We start from the raw sequence: 9,058 nt of genomic DNA, 5'->3' as shown, positions 1-9,058 counted from the left end.
TTTGGCCTTTCCATCACTCTGTTAGAGGTTCATCTTGGTTCCAGAACTTTTGTGGATCATCTCTGTATTTCTTTGTGAATTCCAATCTGACTTTCTGATTCTTCCTGCTGATGAGTGGATCACATCGTGTGTTATGGCCTCTGTATTTCTGCTCTCGGAGTCTTCTTCGAACGGTGGATTGTGATACCTTCACCCCCGCCCTGTGGAGGTTGTTGGTGATATCACTGACTGTTGTTTTTGGGTTTTTCTTCATCAGCTGTTGTTGTTTTCCTTGGCCGAGATGTTCCACGTCTGTTGCTCAGTACACCAGTCGTTTCTTTCTTTTTCAGAACATTCCAAATTGTTGTATTGGCTATACCCAATGTTTGCGCAATGACTCTGATCGATTTTCCCTCTTTGCTCAGCTTCAAAATGACTCGCTTTTCTCCCATAAGCAGCTCTCTGCTCTTCACGTTGGTTTAACTGTTTTAAAAACAAATGCAGTCTTCACAGGTGAAACCCAGGGCTCAAACCAAGAGTAGGCGTTCAGAGCCATGTAGTGTTTAAACAGTCGATCTAACAGGTCACATCTGGGCAACAAGAAACACCTGTCAGGCACATATCATTTACTTTAAGACTGTCTGTTCTAATACCTTTGCTCACCCAAGGTGCCATGTTCTAACACGTCTAGATGTAAATATGAAGTAATGAAAGCTGAAATTCAGATCTATCGTCCCATATTCATCTTAAGAACTCAAACCCAAAAGTTTTCAGTGTATAGCAAAAAAAAAGAATTGGATTTGCCGTTCAAATACTTTCAGAGGAGACTGTATAAAGATCCTGTGTGTGTGTGTGTGTGTGTGTGTGTGTGTGTGTGTGTGTATCATGTGCTGTCGTACGTGCATTTCTCTCAGTTCAGTTGAATCATAAGATGGTCACGTTACAGGAGCGGCTCGTGAGGACCGGCTAATCCCACTACAGAAAGAAAGACAGAACGGAGCAAGAGAGACAGACAGAGAGACAGACAGACAGACAGACAGAGAGGTCAGTGTTCTGGACAATATGACTAATGTAAGTTAGCATGTAGCTACTTGTTAAAATTTGGGGCCAGTAGAAACAGGACCAGTGGATGAACATCTTTAAAAAAAAAAAAAAAATTTTTTTTTTTTTGGCGTTAAATTTAATTAATAAATAAATAATGTGTGTGTGTGTGTATATATATATATATATATATATATATATATATATATATATATATATATATAAAAATATAAAAAATCACAAAGAGGCGTCTGTATTTTCCAAAACGTGTCAGATTTGTGGTGGATGTCATGAGAACGTTAACTTATCCATGAAGAGATGAATTTGAAGAATCCTCCATTTAGAGACAAAGCCTGAGGAGATAACCGTAAGAGTAAAATACTATAAAAGTATTAGATTGATATCGCTCTATCACATAATACAGTATTGTCAGATTACTATAGTTTAGATGAAAACTTTCCCAGGAATCTTTAATCTTGTTAAATTCTCATGAAAAAACGTGGTGTTTAAAAGAAAGATTGGATCCGTCTGGATATATTTCTGTCATCGAACACGTATTAGGTAGACCTTATTAATAAACTCGACATTAAGTTCACCATTTTAAGAATCGAAGCCTAATTTTATGTCCGAAATCGACAATGAATGTCGTGTTCGTCGGGGTGTTGCGGTCGTGTTACGCTGAAAGGCAATCGCGGTCCAATCACAGGGCTAAGCCATACTTGTGGGCGTGACGTGGCGTGCAACCAGGGGCATGGCTGCAACCAGGGGGCGTGGTGTCATCTTTCAAGTGTTTATAGTTTCCTCTTGGTTTTTGGTTCCTACTGCACTGATGGTTGAGAACATGCATGTAAATCACTGAAAAGGTATAAGAATATACATCTGAACAGAATACAGATAATACAACGACTAAGAAATGAATGTAAGATTGCTGTACAAAAAAACCCCCAAACATATAAGATATGAAACGTACTGTATATTGATCAATGTATATATGAATACATTTTTATTTGCACAGACTCACCACAAGAGGGCAGCATGAGCTGAATTCCTCAGTTTGTTACAGATAACATCCCTCTGAGGAGAGAAACACGAGTGTAAGTATGAATAAAAACACATTTATCAGAAAATCTAGTATGGTTTATTTAATCAAAATTAAAATACACTAAAGATGAACAGAAAATCTGACTCAAACGTTGACATAATTCCCACATGAATATATATTCTGTATGGCAATGGAAGGTCATCATAAAGATTGTAGGACAAACTCTGTGTGTGTGTGAATGAGTGATTTGTCAGGAAGTATCTCCTCTAGCCTTTCTCTTTTCATGCCCACACAGCTGTGTATGTGTGTGTGTGTGTGTGTGTGTGTGTATGTGTGTGTGACTTTAACTACCGGTATGTGAAAGCTCAATTACACCCTCCACTCTCACTCTCAGCTAGTCAGTATGTCTCTTAACCGGATGCCATGGCAACTGGACTCGTTAGGCTTATCTGTGACACACACACACACACACGCACACACACACGTGCACACACAAAAACCCACACAGTTTTTAATAAGAGATCAAGGCCATGTTCTGATCCTGGTTTTAACGTGACCTAACACCAGACTTTGCATGTAAAGTAGGCGGGGTTTAGTGTCACTTCTTGTACCGTGGCCTAAGGATGATAAAAAGCTCACCCCTCTTCTGAAAATCTGGGTGCTATATCCAAAACAACATCCTCTTCAGTATGTAGCGCACTCTTTCTGAGCCCTTGAAGGACCACATAGTTAAACTGTTCATTTAAAAAAGAAAAGAAAAAAAGGGTTAAGTATTCTATTGATTTTGAACATTAAGAAAGAGATTGTAGAAGAACCCATATGGGCTTGTTCACTAAGATCATACATGTCCTTAGTCTCCCATATCTCTGTACACTGCTGGGATGGATGTTTTCAGTGCTTTTTCACGCACTTTTCTTTTCCCCCAACCATATTTCTATATCTGTACACTGCTGGGATGGATTATTAAATACTGGGCCCCTGCAACATGCAGTGACGACCCTTAGGCTTATTTCTGGCTTTTCTTCTCGAAAACTCATCTACCATATCATCAAAGTCCATCAACACTCCGACTCGCGGCCAGCCGTGACTCAACGTTGAGACTTCTTTACCCCTTTTTAGCTCTGAGTGCATTTTTACTCCCACCCATTTGGGAAAATGAATGTTCTCTAGCTTCTCTTTCCTTTTCAAGTTTTCTTTTCATTGACACACTCAGTGTAGGTTTACGTTTATCCAGGATTCTTTCATCCATTTATCTAGCTCCAGGTAAAAACACTGACTGGACCTACCTGACCGCTCATTGCGTGCAAGTTCAGACCCACACACCAATGGGGCATAAAATGTAAAAAATGATGCGCTTTAAAAATCTATCTGAATTTTGCATTTAGATGTAAAGCAGTGAACGTGCTTTATACATCCTCGACCTCGATCCAAAACTAGCACCCAGAAATCTGAGAGGGTGGGGTCAGTTAGCATATTAGTGTCACATTTAACTTCTACACTTAACATTTAGGTTCCTATTAAACAAATACATTTTGTATATACATTTAACATTAACATTTAATATTTACAGTTAACATTTACACTTACACTCATTTAGAGACATAGTTAACATTTACATTTCACCTTGAAGTTTCTATTTAACATTTACATTTCACCTTGAAGTTTAGATTTAACATTTACATTTCTCCTTGAAGTTTCTATTTAACATTTACATTTAATATTTACACTCATTTAGATATATAGTTAACATTTACATTTCACCTTGAAGTTTCTATTTAACATTTACATTTAAAAACATTTACTCAGTCATTGAGATATATATTTAACATTTAAATTTAACATTAACATTTACTCTTACACTCATTTATATGCAGTGTGTGTGTGTATATATATATATATATATATATATATATATATATATATATATATATATATATATATATAAGTACATTTAATCTTTAAATTTACATTTAACATTAACATTACTTATGATGTGATATTTAAGGTCTAATTTATTTGTGTATTTTTAAACTTTATATTATTATTATTATTATTATAACATTATTTTTTGCACTGAAAACTGATATTTTATATGTAAATGTATCAGAATGCGCTCAAATGTTAAACAAATAATCAGATTGATCACTGAATCACACTAAAGGCCAGCACCTGAGTCATTTTAGATGTGGGTCTGACTTGCATTAAACGCAGCAGGCGTCCATTTTAGCCCGCGTTTCAGCACTGAGATGTGATCCCACGCGCGCGCACACACACACACACACAAAGAAACAAGTGTGAAAAAGCAGTAGGTACTACAAGCTGTTTCACTATTATTTCTTTTAACAGAATGCCATATTAGAGTTTTTGCGAGTCTTGATGTTGTCACCTGTAGTCAAAAAGCTAAGCCATGTTCATACCCATCTTGCAGTTTGCTAACATTAGCTACATAACACTAATCTTTTTATTTTTATTACATTACTTATGCTAATTGCTATAACGATGTTCAGTGATTAATTCTCAAGTGTAGTTTTCAGTGCCAGCGTTTGATAAAACCTTGTAAATGGGAATAACTCGAGAACACTTTGTCTCTCTGGAGTGTGTCTGAGCTCGAATAATGATGCGAGTCTCGGCGGTAAAGACGGCGCCGTTTCCCACGCGCCAGAGTTCATCGAAACGAGGCCTCGCTGAACACCGTTCACCCTGGGATCAAAACAGTCTCAAGGCTGAATCATGCTGCTTTAGCTGCAGCTCTCTCTCTCTCTCTCTCTCTCTCTCTCTCTCTCTCTCTGTGTGTGTGTGTGTGTGTGTGTGTGTGTGTCAAAGAGTGCAAATGGAGCAGTTTGGGAGATTTTCTGCTCTTTAATAGCGGTTTAATCCTGCACTCGTTAATCCAAGCCACATTTGAGGAAAAAAAGCCGAAAGCCAATTCAGTTAAAAGGTCCAATCGCTTTTCCACCCACACACATTATCACACACACACACACACCCATGAACAAACAAACAAGGGTGAGAAACAAAATAATGAACAATGGCTGCAGGCCAGTCGGAGTCTTTATGTCCTAAAAGTGAAATCGCTTGCCTGCTCTGCTCCCAGCATGGTGTAAGGTGTTAGCACGCTAGCATCACGCTAGGAAAGTCGAAACTGTTTCACTGGACACACGTTCAGTCCCCCATATCTATATTAACTAGCTAATAGCCGACAAGAGAGTTGTGTATACACTCATCTGAGAGCTAGCAAACAAGCGACCCGTGTTTTAATATGGTCCACTTTGTTTTACAGCAGGAGATTAGCCAGCAAGCTAACGGTGTTTATGTATAGCTTGTTGTTTTCGATTAGCTAGCTAATGACCAACACGTAGCTTTTAGACTAGCTGTCTGGTAGAAAACAAGCTTTTACAGAGTAAATTTGTGTATTTTTATCGTCGAACCGAGTTTAGCTACGTATTAGCCGACATGCTGCTTGTTTATTGTTTATATTGTTTATTTATCAGCATGTACCGAGGTAACGGAGGAGCAGTGTTAATGCAGGAATGTGGACTGGTTAATTACGCGAGTCTGTGCTGTTGAATATAAACACAGAGCACAAGCTGGGACATGACGGAGACTCTTTACACGGCGGCGAGCTGGGGGAGTGACGGTCACACGGCGGCGAGCTGGGGGAGTGACGGTCACACGGCGCGGCCGACACGCGACAGGAAGGAAGGTTGCTATGGTGATGATTGTGCTTGCTTGGTGATGTTGCTGATCTGGAAGCGATGTTAAAATGCACTTGATGAGAAGGTAGTTTATTCCAGGTTCTGAAACTGTTCGGGGTGCACTGAGGATCAAGTGGAGGTCGAGTATGATGTGTAATTGTGTGCTTTCCCACTCAACGCAGGTGAGAACCCGTCCACTGGAGCGACACGATCAGAAATTAAGCTACTCGAATGTAATTTTCCTCGGCGATGGGGTGGTACTGTAAGAACCTTTACAGTAATCTGTGTATTTGTTTTTTTTTACCCTGGGAAGGTGCATGTGGTGAAACTTTACCTCGCTTTTAGAGTACAGCTGAACAGGGTAGGGTGCAAAGCTTTTTATATTACAGTTAATGTACAGTTAGTGTAGCAGTGTATCTCCTGGGTTTTCTAGATTATGAACGTAAGGTCATAGTTCTTCGCTTTGAGGCGCAGTTCATGACAGCAGTCTGATCCTCTGAAACCTGGATCACAGAGTCAGACAATATAGTGCACTATGTAAGACCTAGCCATTGTTTTATATCCGATCTAGTGCACTTGGAGCTGAAACCCAAACTGGACAAAAAGTACACCATACAGTAGTAGGCTATACAGTGTGCGAACCATAATGTCATATCCAGTGCACTTGTTTAGGGAGCCATTTGGGATTTATCCGCGCACACACACACACACACACGGTGTAGCATCTTAAATAACTGAATCTATAAGAGATAGGGCTGTGTCCCGCACACAGGATCCTGTGTGTGTGCGCGCGTTCCGACGCGCGTGGTGTGTTTCACACTTCGCGGTTACGCGCGTGGGAGTCGGAGTGGGAGGACTGTCTCGAGGACTGACTGACTGGCTGCTGGCGCGAGGGAGAGGGAGAGTGCGGAGAGTGTCGGTGTATGTGTGTGTCTGCGCGAGACGTTAATACCTAGAGGACAGGCTCGCGATGCTCTGAGCGTTTCACCGCCGCAGCAACAGCAGCTCGTGCATCCACAAACCAAATTACTGAGGACGAGTCGCGCGCCTGTGTGCGTAGATATATGCCGTGTACATACAACTCCAACCGGACAGCGCGCGACCTTTAACGGATCATGAGGAGGAATTGAGCTCGTGCGACAGGTAAGACTTGAAAAGGATTTTTTTTTTAAAATTAATACAACGAGCGAGTTAATTGTGGTGTGTGTATGTGTACGTTGCTCTCTCTCTCTCTCTCTCTCTCTCTCTCTCTCTCTCTCTCTCTCTCTCTCTCTCTTTCCTTCTCTCTCTCTCTCTCCTTCTCTCTCTCTCTCTCTTTGTGTGTGTGTGTGTGTGTGTTAGTGTTATCACGTAAACCAAAAGCCTTTGAAGTCTTCACGGTGCATCACGAGCTCAACTTCGTGCTCTCGTACCTGTTATTTCCCGCCACCGGCTTAAGCATCTGCGCGCGGACACATGGCACAGCGGCTGCAGGTTCGAGGACTGTACAGTTACCGTTACAATCGCGATATTCAGCGAGGTTTTGTTTGAAATGATTCCATGTTTTGAAATACCCATGCTCAACCGTCAAGACTCCAAACAGCACGCGCGCACAGCATATCTAACGATCATAAATAACTGCTAGTCATCAAATGCATCCCATAATTTCCCTCAAACAACCTGACGTCAACTGTTAATGCCTAAACCGGAAGTAGAAATGCGTTCAGAGGTAACATTTAGTCCCGATAGTAGACTACTGTGCGGTTTAGGACGCAGCCCAAGGTCGAGGGGTTTTATTGCTTCACTGTGGTGTGTGTGTGTTCAGGGATTGATAATGCCAACATGCAGCTTTTCTCCAACCTGTTCTCTGTCATCTCCGTTTATTTCAAGAGGTGTCAGCTTCATTGTCTGTCTGTCTGTCTGTCTGTCTATCTGTTTGTCTATCTGTCTGTGTGTCAATCCGTCTGTCTGTGTGTCTATCCGTCTGTCTGTGTGTCTATCCGTCTGTCTGTGTGTCTATCCGTCTGTCTGTGTGTCTATCCGTCTGTCTGTGTGTCTATCCGTCCGTCCGTCTGTGTCTATCCGTCTGTCTGTGTGTCTATCCGTCTGTCTGTGTGTCAATCCATCCATCTGTCTGTCTATCAGTAAGTCTGTCTATCCGTCCGTCTGTCAATCCGTCTGTCTGTCTGTCTGTCTGTCCAGCCGTCCCTCTGTCTGTCTGTCAAGCTGCCTGTCTGTCTGTCCATCCAGCTATCTGTCCACCTGTCTGTGTCTGTCTATCCATCTGTCTGTGTCTGTCTGTCTAGCTAGCCATCTGTCTGTCTGTCTGGCTGTCCATCCATCTATCTGTCTGTCTTTTGGAAAATATTCCAAGGAAAAGAAAGAGCAAGGAAGAAGTGGAAAGGAGAAAGATAGAATGAGAGTTTGAAGGAAAGATTTAGAAATAGAGAAGGAAGGAGATAGAGAGAGAGATGGAGGGAGAGTGTGTGACTAAAAGAGAGAGAGAGAAATAGACACTGAAGGTGAGAGAAAGACGGACTAAGTGATATTGGGGTTCAAATGCAATAGGTATAAACGGACCGATACAGACAGATAAAGGAAAACAGGATGTAGAAAGGTGGACGGACAGCGAGGGAACGAGAGAGCAGAGGGAAGAGCGATAAAGGGAGCGGAGAGAAGGCGTGAGCGAGAGAGGGTGCTCGAAGAAAGCTGTGTGAAGAGAGACAGAAAAACAGAGAGAGAGAATCTGACAACGGTATGTCTGATAGACGGCAGAAAGAGGAAAGATGGAGGGAGATATTGAGAGAATGAAAGGAAGGAAGAGAACAATGAAAGAAGAAAGACGTACTCAGAGTTACAGATGAGAGGGATGAAGGGAGAGGGATTTATAAGAGGAGAGATGCACAGAAAGAGAAATAAACAGCAGATATATAGATTAATATATAATATAATATATATATAAATAAATGAAGCAGTGAAAAAGAAACAGAGGGAGCATAGAGGCAAAGAAGAGAAAAATAGCAAGAAAGACGGAGGGAAAAAAAGGAGCGATACATACAGCGTGAGAGAGAGAGAGAAAGTGAGAAACACAGAGAGAGAGAGAGAGAGAGAGGAGAGAAAATAGCAGGAAAGGAGGAAACAGTGAGAAGAAATGGAGCGAGTGAGTAAGACACAGAATACAGAATTGAGACAGAGGGGGAGATGGAGGGAAATGATGGAGAAAAAGACACACACACACACACACACACACACACACACACACACACACAGAAAGAGAGACAGACAGACAGAGAGAGAGACTGAGAGTCATACTCAGAGCCAT

The 9,058-nt window shown here is 41.3% G+C and overlaps 1 protein-coding gene across 2 annotated transcripts in view; it reads left to right on the top strand.

Annotated features, from left to right (window-relative positions):
- The first annotated feature begins 6,540 nt into the window (after positions 1–6,540).
- The window catches only part of grm5b (glutamate receptor, metabotropic 5b), a 51,574-nt gene continuing 49,056 nt past the window's right edge, over positions 6,541–9,058 (top strand). The window contains exon 1 of one of the 2 annotated variants that reach the window (XM_047161382.2): positions 6,541–6,900. The gene's annotated coding sequence lies outside the window, so the exon portion shown is untranslated. Of the gene's footprint in view, positions 6,901–7,826 lie in introns of those variants that run through there. The other variant, XM_053687125.1, reaches the window with a different exon arrangement.

This window comes from Ictalurus punctatus, chromosome 17 (genome assembly GCF_001660625.3).
Source record: "Ictalurus punctatus breed USDA103 chromosome 17, Coco_2.0, whole genome shotgun sequence".
Classification (NCBI taxonomy): domain Eukaryota; kingdom Metazoa; phylum Chordata; class Actinopteri; order Siluriformes; family Ictaluridae; genus Ictalurus; species Ictalurus punctatus.
Note: the sequence above shows the minus strand (reverse complement) of the source record. Positions and strands in the feature narration are given on the sequence as shown.